This window comes from Rutidosis leptorrhynchoides, chromosome 1 (genome assembly GCF_046630445.1).
Source record: "Rutidosis leptorrhynchoides isolate AG116_Rl617_1_P2 chromosome 1, CSIRO_AGI_Rlap_v1, whole genome shotgun sequence".
NCBI lineage: Eukaryota > Viridiplantae > Streptophyta > Magnoliopsida > Asterales > Asteraceae > Rutidosis > Rutidosis leptorrhynchoides.
The window spans coordinates 511,595,642-511,608,108 of record NC_092333.1 but is presented as its reverse complement, the minus strand read 5'-3'; positions in this window follow the sequence as shown (position 1 = coordinate 511,608,108).

Genomic DNA, 12,467 nt, shown 5'->3' with positions numbered 1-12,467 from the left:
TCGAGTCGTTGAAGTTCATTAAAGATTATTATTAAGTAAATGACAGATTAGGTCATTTATAGTTTGTGTGACGCCCCGTACTAAATCATCATGTACGGACCATCAACAACAGGATCATTACAAGGTTAAGTACTATATGCGTTTTCAAAACAGAGTTTACATTCATAAATAAAAGTGACGTCATAACATACGTCAATTGTTTTACAAATCAAAAGTATGCTTCGCTAAGTAGAAGCATTAAATAAGTGTACGTGACCATAATGGTCGTTACATAACATAAGTTCATAAGTAAAAAGTTTGAATGCAACATAAGTAGTCATGCGATAACAACTCTAGGCAGCGGGTTCCACAGCACGACTAGTAAGATAGCGGAAGCGACTTCAAGCACCTGAGAAAATACATGCTTAAAAAGGTCAACACAAAGGTTGGTGAGCTATAGTTTAAGTATAACAGTAATGTAAGTAGGCCACGAGATTTCAGTGCTACAACGAGCGTTTCAAAAGTATGTAAAAGTATATGCTTAACCGTGGGCACCCGGTAACTAACTTAACGTTTAATGTACCCCCTTAAAGTGCACTTGGCAAGTGCGTATAACCTCGAAGTATTAAACACTCGTTAAATGCTAGCGCTACTAGCCCGAGTGGGGATGTCAAACCCTATGGATCCATATCTAAGATTCGCGTTCACGGTTCAAAAACCAATGATTAAACGTTACCGAGCTAAAGGGAATGTTTCTGCCGTTATATAACCCACACATATATAAGTTTAAGTACTCGTGCCTAGTATGTAAAACATAAAATCCGCATGTATTCTCAGTTCCCAAAATAAGTTAAAGTAAAAAGGGAATGCTATAACTCACAATGATTAGTAGTAATGGTAAGGTAGTAGTCGGAAAGTGGTGTGCAAGTAACGGTCCAAACGTCCTCAACCTAAGTCAAATAGCACTAAGTCAATAGGTCGTCTCAAAAGGTTTACAAGTACGTAATTAAGGTCATAAGGGTCATCATCAATCATCATTAAACAAAAGGTAACAAGTAAGACTCGTTTATGAAAGTCGTTTAAAACAAAGGCTGACTTCGGTCAGTCACCACGGCCTCTACCCTTACTGAATTAAGGTGAGACCAGTGGTCATGGCTCCGTCTATGAGTCCCTTAAGTGTGGTAAAATTTACAGAAGCAAACTCGTCTTGGTTTGACCGTGGCGACGGTCTAAGTGCGAGTAGGTCAGAAATTTCTGCACAACGTTAAAGGACATGGTAACGATCGGAGGGCCATAAATCCTAAACCGTAACTCGGATTAAGACGAGTCCTATATGAAAAGTTATCTACTCGAAAAGTTCTATCTAAAAATCAAGGTTAGAACAGCCCAGGTCTACTGGTCTGTTCCAGAAGCAGTAGGTCAGAAACTTTTGGACAGAACAGTGGGTTTTGGAGAGTTCCGGTTGTCTCGGTGCTTGATGTTCATCACGGTTCTCATCCTTGATGCGTATAGCTTCAAGTGTACAACTCGTTGATGTGTTAACATCATTTAGACCAAGGTTTGTCCATCATAACTCAAGTGCAAGTGTTGTAAGTGTTTGATGAACCAAGGTTACATGTAAGTTTATGAACAAGTTCATGAACACTAAGAAAGATCACAACCAAGTGTTGGATCCATGATACTTGCACCAAAGTGTAAGCTCTTGTTGGTTTCATGTCCTTGTTCAAATGTGTAGTAAGCAACTAACAATAAGAAATAAAGAAAATGAATGATAAACCTAAACCAACCATGAAGGTGGTATTCTAGTAACATACAACAAACAAGAACACAAGTAACAAAAATTAAAGATTATAAACTTTAAATCTTTGAAATAAATAAAGTAGAAAGCTAATCTAAACAAGAAGATGATTCATAGTTGCTCTTACTTTTAAAGATTCAACCAAGTTGATCTTTAAGTGAAGTAACTTCAAAGTTACTTCAAGAACTACAAGTAAAGAGTTTATACAACTATGAACTTTAATTCTTTGAAACAAAATATGTAGAACATAACTAGGGAGATTATGTTCTTGAATGTTCTTGTTATAACAAGATAAAGGTGAAGAAATCAAACTAGTAAGTTTGTTCTTGAAAGTTAGAAAGTAAGTAACATATAACTAGTAACTTCATGTATTCAAACATTAAGTAAGAACAAGTAAACAAACAACAATTGATGATGATGATTAATGTTTATGAAATCAGTTTTTACCAACAAAGAAAAGAAGAAAAGAAGTTGTTTCAAACACTTACAAGTATGAGAGAAAAAGAGAAGAAAGTTTGAGGGAATATGCAAGTAATGTGTGTGTGTTTTGAGAGAAGACTTCAAGTGAGTATGTAATGTAAAAAGAAAATCAAATCACCACTATATGGTCTATATGGATTCGGCATTCAGCTGAAAGGGAGGGGGGGAAGGTTAAGTTTAATGGTTATTTGAATGAAAAGCTTGCAAAAGTTGGGTAAAAGGGTGGTGTACATGGGGATAACAAGTAATTTGATTCCAAATGCACAAACTAACTAGTTACTTATGAAAGTAATACTTACAAGTATGCAAGAGTGGGCTTAATGTCCATTAAAAGAAGTAGGGTGGGCTTGTGAGTCTTATTCAAGAGTCCATTACACTAATTAAAGCCCAAGTTGCAAATAATCCAAATAAGTCCAACTTAAGCCCAAGTAATTAACTAAAAGCCTTAGTTAATTAAAATGATTAATAAAATTAATCATGAATGTAAATAATATCTTAAAATATTATTCGTGCAAGTTCCGGGTGTCACAAAGACGTTTCGGGCATTTAAAGTTCAAGTACGGGCAATTAAAGCAACATGTAAATGTAATAACATACATTCGTTTAATCGAGCGTATTAATAATAATAATTATTAATAAATAACGTAGGAAAAACCAGGGTCGTTACATTACCCACCTGTTAAAGAAAATTTCGTCCCGAAATTTTAAGCTGAAGTAGATGGAGGAGTCGGGAAGAGATGAGGATACTTTCGCATCATTTGATCCTCTCGCTCCCAAGTAAACTCAGGTCCTCGTTTGGCATTCCATCGTACTCGTACAATCGGAATCTTGTTGCGTTTCAAAGTTTTGATCTCACGATCCATAATCTCAACAGGTTCCTCCACAAAGTGGAGTTTGTCATCAATAGTAAGTTCTTCCAATGGTATGATGAGTTCGGGTGCAGCAAGACACTTCTTCAAGTTTGACACATGGAAGGTAGGATGAACTGAGCTCAATTGTGCTGGTAGATCCAAACGGTAAGCAACTGGTCCAACACGTTCCAAGATCTCGAAAGGACCAATGTATCGTGGGTTCAACTTTCCACGTTTTCCAAAACGGATCACACCCTTCCAAGGTGCAACCTTCAACATTACACGATCACCAACATTAAATTCAAAGTCTTTCCGTTTAAGATCGGCATAGCTCTTTTGGCGATCACGGGCAGTCTTAAGTCTAGCTTGGATCTGAGCAATCTTCTCCGTGGTTTCGTGAACTACCTCGGGTCCGGTGATTTGCTTTTCGCCTACTTCGGCCCAACAAATAGGAGATCGGCACTTACGACCATACAATGCTTCAAAAGGTGCAGCATTAATGCTTGAGTGGTAACTGTTGTTGTATGAGAATTCGGCGAGTGGCAAATGCCTTTCCCAGGCCTTTCCAAAATCAATGACACATGCACGCAGCATGTCCTCCAAGGTCTGAATCGTTCGTTCACTTTGCCCGTCAGTCTGAGGATGATAAGCAGTACTCATGTCAAGACGAGTTCCCATGGCTTCTTGCAAAGAACGCCAAAATCTGGAAGCAAAACGGGGATCGCGATCGGAGATGATTGATAAAGGTACACCATGACGAGATACAACCTCTTTGATGTACAGCTGAGCAAGTCTTTCCATTGTATCAGTTTCCTTCATCGCTAGAAAGTGTGCAGATTTGGTGAGGCGGTCAACAATAACCCAAATAGTATCGCATCCGCCCACCGTCTTCGGTAGCTTAGTAATGAAATCCATTGTGATCCTTTCCCACTTCCATTGTGGGATTTCCGGCTGTTGAAGTAACCCAGAAGGTCTCTGATGTTCGGCTTTAACCTTCGAGCAAGTCAAACACTTACCAACATAAGTCGCAACGTCCTTCTTAAGATTCGGCCACCAATACTGTTCTTTAAGGTCGTGGTACATCTTACCTGCACCGGGGTGAATCGAATATCTCGATTTGTGTGCTTCATCAAGTATCAGGCTTCGTAGATCTCCATAGTAAGGTACCCAAATTCTTCCGGCATAACATCGGAGTCCAGACTCTCTAACCTCGAATCGAGAGACAAGTATGTTCAAATGCTCGTGAGATATGTTCTCCTCCTTGAGAGCCTCAACTTGGGCTACTCTGATCTGGTTGTTGAGGTTCGAATGGATGGTGATGTTCAGAGCCCTAACACGGAGAGGTGTCGTCCTCTCCTTTCGGCTTAAAGCGTCAGCTACAACATTGGCCTTGCCAGGGTGATAACGGAGTTCACAATCGTAGTCGTTGAGCGTCTCGATCCATCGACGCTGTCTCATATTCAATTGCTTCTGATCGAAGATGTGCTGGAGACTCTTGTGATCGGTGAAGATAGTGCTCTTAGTTCCATACAAATAATGTCTCCACAATTTGAGTGCAAAGACAACGGCTCCAAGTTCAAGATCATGCGTAGTGTAGTTCCGCTCGTGAATCTTCAATTGGCGGGAGGCATAGGCAATAACCTTTGATCGTTGCATCAGTACACAACCAAAACCACTCTTCGATGCATCGCAATAAACAACAAAGTCGTCACTGCCTTCAGGAAGTGATAGGATAGGTGCGGAGGTTAACTTCTTCTTCAAAGTTTGGAATGCTGATTCGTGTGTGGGCTCCCAAATGAACTTCTTGCCCTTGTGAGTCAGTGCGGTCAAAGGACGCGCAATCAGAGAAAATCCTTCGATAAACCTTCGATAATAACCGGCGAGACCTAGAAATTGGCGAATATGCGTTGGAGTAGTGGGGGTCTCCCACTTGCTGATGGCTTCAATCTTGGCGGGATCAACTTTGATACCCTGGTCGCTCACAACATAACCCAAAAACTGTACTTCCTTCAACCAAAATTCGCACTTGGAGAATTTGGCGTAAAGTTGCTCTTGTCTTAAGAGTTCAAGCACTAGCCGAAGGTGTTGCTCATGTTCTTCTTCGCTCTTAGAGTAGATGAGGATATCATCTATGAAGATGATAACAAACTTATCCAAGTAAGGCTTGCAGACACGATTCATGAGATCCATGAACACGGCAGGTGCATTTGTCAAACCGAATGGCATCACGAGGAACTCATAATGACCATAACGGGTCCTGAATGCAGTTTTCATCACGTCACTTTCCTTCACCCTCAGCTGGTGATATCCGGATCGCAAATCGATCTTTGAATAAACGCTCGATCCTTGTAGTTGATCCAAAAGATCATCAATTCGTGGAAGAGGATACCGATTCTTGATAGTCAATTTGTTGAGTTCACGGTAGTCGATACACATACGGAAGGATCCATCCTTCTTCTTTACAAACAACACAGGTGCGCCCCAAGGCGAGAAGCTTGGTTGGATAAACCCTCGATCTAATAGCTCTTGTAGTTGACTCTGTAATTCTTGCATCTCGGAAGGTGCGAGTCTATAAGGTGCGCGAGCTACAGGTGCAGCTCCTGGCACTAAGTCAATCTGAAACTCTACTGCTCTCTGCGGCGGTAATCCAGGCAATTCCTCTGGGAAGACATCAGAAAATTCGTTCACAATTCGAACGTCGTTCACGTTCTTCATCTCAGTTTCTACCGCTTTCACATGTGCTAGGACAGCAAAGCGTCCCTTCTTCATAATCTTTTGCGCTTTCACGCAACTAATGAGGTTCAACTTCGAGGTACATCTCTCTCCATAGATAACCAGTGGTTCGCCGTCTCCTTGTGGTATGCGAAGTGCTTTATCTCCACAGATAACATCGGCCTTTATCTTGCTCAACCAATCCATACCGACGATCGCGTCAAAACTTCCCAGTTTGATAGGTATCAAATCAATTTCGAAATCTGCACCAGCTATGTTGATAATAGCTCCACGACTAATATGGTCAACCTTTTCAAGTTTTCCATTGGCGACCTCGACAAGCATACTTTCCTTCAAAGGAACTAACGACCAATCTAACTTATCACAAAAATGTCTACACACATAGCTCCTATCGGCACCAGTATCAAATAGGACAGAAGCTAAAAGATTGTTGATCTTGAATATACCTGTCACCAAGTCGGGGTTGTCACGAGCGTCCCTTGCATTAACATTGAAGGCTCTAGCACGCGGTGGTCCGCCATCCTTACGCTTGTTAGGACACTCGTTTCTGAAATGGCCCGTCTTTCCACATTCATAACACTTCTTAGGCCCATTGTTGTTGTGGTTTGGCTTCACATTCAAAGTGGTAACCTTGCAATCCTTGCCAACATGTCCAGATCGTTGGCACTTCTCACAGATAACATTGCAATACCCAGTGTGGTGCTTGTAGCACCTATTGCATTGTGGTAAGGTTCCTTTGTAGTTCGGATTGGTGCGGTTGTTGTTGTTGGGGTTGGTGTTGTTGTTGTGCATGTTGTTGTTTTGCCTAAACCCTTCATGTCGCTTTGCCGGGTTTTGATCATAGTTCCTACCCCTGTTGTTGTTGTGGTTGTTGTCCCATTTCCTCTTTTCACCACTAACAGTTTCAAACTTAGCCTTCTCCGGCTCGTCCAGGATGATTTGATTCAAGAGAGTATGCGCCATGCGCATTGCTTCGGGAACACTTGGTGGTTTGGATGAGGTAACATTACCCTTGATGGACTTAGGAAGTCCCGAGAAGTATTTCTCCAAACGCTTAAATTCGGGGGTGACCATGGTTGGACACATAAGAGCCAATTCCAAAAACCTACGGTTGTAGCTGTTAAGGTCGTTCCCTACGGTTTTCAATTGCATAAATTCGATTTCCATCTTTTGAATCTCGGTTCTCGGACAGTATTCCTCGATCATAGCACATTTAAATTCTTCCCAAGGCGTAGCATACGCCTCATCAATTCCTCTCGCTTGGGCCATGGTATTCCACCATGTGAGCGCGCCATCAGACAGCGTGCAAGATGCAAATTTCGTTTTGTTAGCCTCAGAACAATTGCTAACCCTGAATACCGATTCCAACTTTTCGAACCATCTGGTGAGACCGACGGGTCCCTCAGTGCCACTGAAGTAGTGTGGCTTGCAGTTTTGGAATTCCTTGTAAGTACACCCATCTCGGACGACAGGTGGATTGACAGGCGGTGGTGGTGGAACTTGGGGTGGTCTTTCAGCTAGTGCAGCAGCGACTCGCTCGTTAATCATTTCCTCAATTTGTACCGCGGTGGGGATAGATCTCCCGTTGACCATGATGTTCTATACAAACATTTTGACTCAAGTCAAAATCCATTATGCAAATAATAATAATAATATAGTTTATAACAACCAACATGAAAACAGCACAACACATGTTGATTAAGTAATGCAAGCATATATAAGTACCACAAAACCATGATATGATAACGTAAATAGAACACTTGCGCACAAAGTAACAACACAAATTCCATTCATTAATGATAATAAGTTCATACATTACAATAAGTTCGTACATTACATAAGTGAAATATGAAATTACAAAAAGATATTACAATACAGAATCCAGTACAAAGTCCTACGGCGATGGTGGGTACAAGATGTCCAAAACATGAGCCAACTGCTCCTCGAGCTCAGTAACTCGAGTCTGGAGAATCTCAATCTCCCGCCTCATTTCCTCATTAGAGGAAGATGGTGGGGCAGGTGGTGCTGGCGGTGCAGGTGGAGCCGGTGGTGCTGAAGTGGATGGTCCGGCTCTGGGTGGAGACGGTAATACAGTGGGTCGGCGGGGTACGGCACCAGCCGTTTACGAGCAGTGATCCTACGACGCCGACCATAAGCGTCAGTGACAGTACGACCAGGAATTATGCCAGCGAAGCGATACCGCTTCTTCGGCGGGGTAGAAGGTGCCTGAATCGGTCGGTCAGCGGGATCCTCCTCATCACTGGAGTCGTCAGATGAGGTGTCGTCTGAAGAAGCATCGGTGGAAGAACCGTCGTCTGAATCATGCGGTGGTGGTGCGGGTGGCTCAACGTATCCGAAAGCGGCCAACATCTGTCGGTGTCGGCCTGGCGTGATCACGGCTAAGCGGCCGTCGGTAGTGCGTCGGCAAGGTGTGCGCCAGTGATTACGGAAGGGTCCTTCCCCGAACTCTGCGGGGATCTCCATACCACCAATGCGAGCCAGTTGCCTCAGGGGTCTGGAAGAAGACGCCGGGATAGGCACACTAGAGCTAGCTCCAGAACTAGAGGCGCCGGGGTCGCCAGTGGGTGTCGGGGCCGGAATGTCGGCAGCAGCAGCAGCAGCAGCAACGGGTGCAGCAGTGGGAGGAACAACGGGGCCTGAGCCGCTCGGGATGTCAGTAGGTGGAACGTCCGACATCTGAACAAGGAAAAATAAATTTTCCATGTCAGTATGTCATAAAGCAAGCAAATAATAGGCCAACAGTTTAATTCATGTATAACAATAAGTAGCATGGCAATATCAGTAATCGTACGAAACTAGCATGCAATCGAAAGCAAGTAATAGCATGCAGTAGTGAAATCACGTAGTAGCATACGACATATAGCAGTAACAGTAAGCAGCAGCATGCAGTAAGTTCAGCGGAAACAAGTAAACTAACAAGTTGTAGATTAGCCCTATTAGTGAATCCTACTCGGGTCGGTCTTAGACTCACTAATGCATCCTAATTCCCTACAACCAATGCTCTGATACCAAATGTGACGCCCCGTACTAAATCATCATGTACGGACCATCAACAACAGGATCATTACAAGGTTAAGTACTATATGCGTTTTCAAAACAGAGTTTACATTCATAAATAAAAGTGACGTCATAACATACGTCAATTGTTTTACAAATCAAAAGTATGCTTCGCTAAGTAGAAGCATTAAATAAGTGTACGTGACCATAATGGTCGTTACATAACATAAGTTCATAAGTAAAAAGTTTGAATGCAACATAAGTAGTCATGCGATAACAACTCTAGGCAGCGGGTTCTACAGCACGACTAGTAAGATAGCGGAAGCGACTTCAAGCACCTGAGAAAATACATGCTTAAAAAGGTCAACACAAAGGTTGGTGAGCTATAGTTTAAGTATAACAGTAATGTAAGTAGGCCACGAGATTTCAGTGCTACAACGAGCGTTTCAAAAGTATGTAAAAGTATATGCTTAACCGTGGGCACCCGGTAACTAACTTAACGTTTAATGTACCCCCTTAAAGTGCACTTGGCAAGTGCGTATAACCTCGAAGTATTAAACACTCGTTAAATGCTAGCGCTACTAGCCCGAGTGGGGATGTCAAACCCTATGGATCCATATCTAAGATTCGCGTTCACGGTTCAAAAACCAATGATTAAACGTTACCGAGCTAAAGGGAATGTTTCTGCCGTTATATAACCCACACATATATAAGTTTAAGTACTCGTGCCTAGTATGTAAAACATAAAATCCGCATGTATTCTCAGTTCCCAAAATAAGTTAAAGTAAAAAGGGAATGCTATAACTCACAATGATTAGTAGTAATGGTAAGGTAGTAGTCGGAAAGTGGTGTGCAAGTAACGGTCCAAACGTCCTCAACCTAAGTCAAATAGCACTAAGTCAATAGGTCGTCTCAAAAGGTTTACAAGTACGTAATTAAGGTCATAAGGGTCATCATCAATCATCATTAAACAAAAGGTAACAAGTAAGACTCGTTTATGAAAGTCGTTTAAAACAAAGGCTGACTTCGGTCAGTCACCACGGCCTCTACCCTTACTGAATTAAGGTGAGACCAGTGGTCATGGCTCCTTCTATGAGTCCCTTAAGTGTGGTAAAATTTACAGAAGCAAACTCGTCTTGGTTTGACCGTGGCGACGGTCTAAGTGCGAGTAGGTCAGAAATTTCTGCACAACGTTAAAGGACATGGTAACGATCGGAGGGCCATAAATCCTAAACCGTAACTCGGATTAAGACGAGTCCTATATGAAAAGTTATCTACTCGAAAAGTTCTATCTAAAAATCAAGGTTAGAACAGCCCAGGTCTACTGGTCTGTTCCAGAAGCAGTAGGTCAGAAACTTTTGGACAGAACAGTGGGTTTTGGAGAGTTCCGGTTGTCTCGGTGCTTGATGTTCATCACGGTTCTCATCCTTGATGCGTATAGCTTCAAGTGTACAACTCGTTGATGTGTTAACATCATTTAGACCAAGGTTTGTCCATCATAACTCAAGTGCAAGTGTTGTAAGTGTTTGATGAACCAAGGTTACATGTAAGTTTATGAACAAGTTCATGAACACTAAGAAAGATCACAACCAAGTGTTGGATCCATGATACTTGCACCAAAGTGTAAGCTCTTGTTGGTTTCATGTCCTTGTTCAAATGTGTAGTAAGCAACTAACAATAAGAAATAAAGAAAATGAATGATAAACCTAAACCAACCATGAAGGTGGTATTCTAGTAACATACAACAAACAAGAACACAAGTAACAAAAATTAAAGATTATAAACTTTAAATCTTTGAAATAAATAAAGTAGAAAGCTAATCTAAACAAGAAGATGATTCATAGTTGCTCTTACTTTTAAAGATTCAACCAAGTTGATCTTTAAGTGAAGTAACTTCAAAGTTACTTCAAGAACTACAAGTAAAGAGTTTATACAACTATGAACTTTAATTCTTTGAAACAAAATATGTAGAACATAACTAGGGAGATTATGTTCTTGAATGTTCTTGTTATAACAAGATAAAGGTGAAGAAATCAAACTAGTAAGTTTGTTCTTGAAAGTTAGAAAGTAAGTAACATATAACTAGTAACTTCATGTATTCAAACATTAAGTAAGAACAAGTAAACAAACAACAATTGATGATGATGATTAATGTTTATGAAATCAGTTTTTACCAACAAAGAAAAGAAGAAAAGAAGTTGTTTCAAACACTTACAAGTATGAGAGAAAAAGAGAAGAAAGTTTGAGGGAATATGCAAGTAATGTGTGTGTGTTTTGAGAGAAGACTTCAAGTGAGTATGTAATGTAAAAAGAAAATCAAATCACCACTATATGGTCTATATGGATTCGGCATTCAGCTGAAAGGGAGGGGGGGAAGGTTAAGTTTAATGGTTATTTGAATGAAAAGCTTGCAAAAGTTGGGTAAAAGGGTGGTGTACATGGGGATAACAAGTAATTTGATTCCAAATGCACAAACTAACTAGTTACTTATGAAAGTAATACTTACAAGTATGCAAGAGTGGGCTTAATGTCCATTAAAAGAAGTAGGGTGGGCTTGTGAGTCTTATTCAAGAGTCCATTACACTAATTAAAGCCCAAGTTGCAAATAATCCAAATAAGTCCAACTTAAGCCCAAGTAATTAATTAAAAGCCTTAGTTAATTAAAATGATTAATAAAATTAATCATGAATGTAAATAATATCTTAAAATATTATTCGTGCAAGTTCCGGGTGTCACAAAGACGTTTCGGGCATTTAAAGTTCAAGTACGGGCAATTAAAGCAACATGTAAATGTAATAACATACATTCGTTTAATCGAGCGTATTAATAATAATAATTATTAATAAATAACGTAGGAAAAACCAGGGTCGTTACAGTTTGGATATTATGAAATGGTATGCATACATGTCAATTTTCGATGTAAAGAAAGATTGTCTTTTAAAAACGAATGCAATGTTTGTAAAATGTATCATATAGAGGTCAAATACCTCGCAATGTAATCAACTATTGTGAATCGTTTATAATGTATATGAACGGGTCCTTTCACTGAATTAGTTCAAGACTGTTTAATTGCTTTCTCTTTTAAATGGGTTTGAATTATAAGGCTTATTGTTCACGAAATTTTTTTTGAATTTTTTCTTTTAACAGTATCATGACTTCCGGGGACTCGTCGGAACGTACTCAAACGGATAATCAGAACACACCATCTGGCAGTCAACATACGCAGGCTATGACTACGGGGGTGGGATACGCGCCATATCTTCCACCTGTATCCGGTGAGCCTTTTCAGAGGTATAAGCCGATATATCCAGAGGGGATTACACCGCCAAGGGCAAATTCGCCAGTTACCACCACGCGGTTGGATTTTTCCGCAGTGGATCCAAGGGTCATCTTGGTAGGCACTAGCGGTGAAACAGTAGGCCCGCACGTAGTATGCTGCGGCCATGTACCTATTTATAGTACCACGGTTTCAATCCCTCTGCAGACGCAGAGTGTTCAGCAGAATTCATCGTTTACACCGTTGCAACCTTGGCAACCACCACGTCCAATTTCACAGTTTTTGACTCCTGCGGATGCGCAGGCATTACTTAATAGTTGGGGGTTCGGTG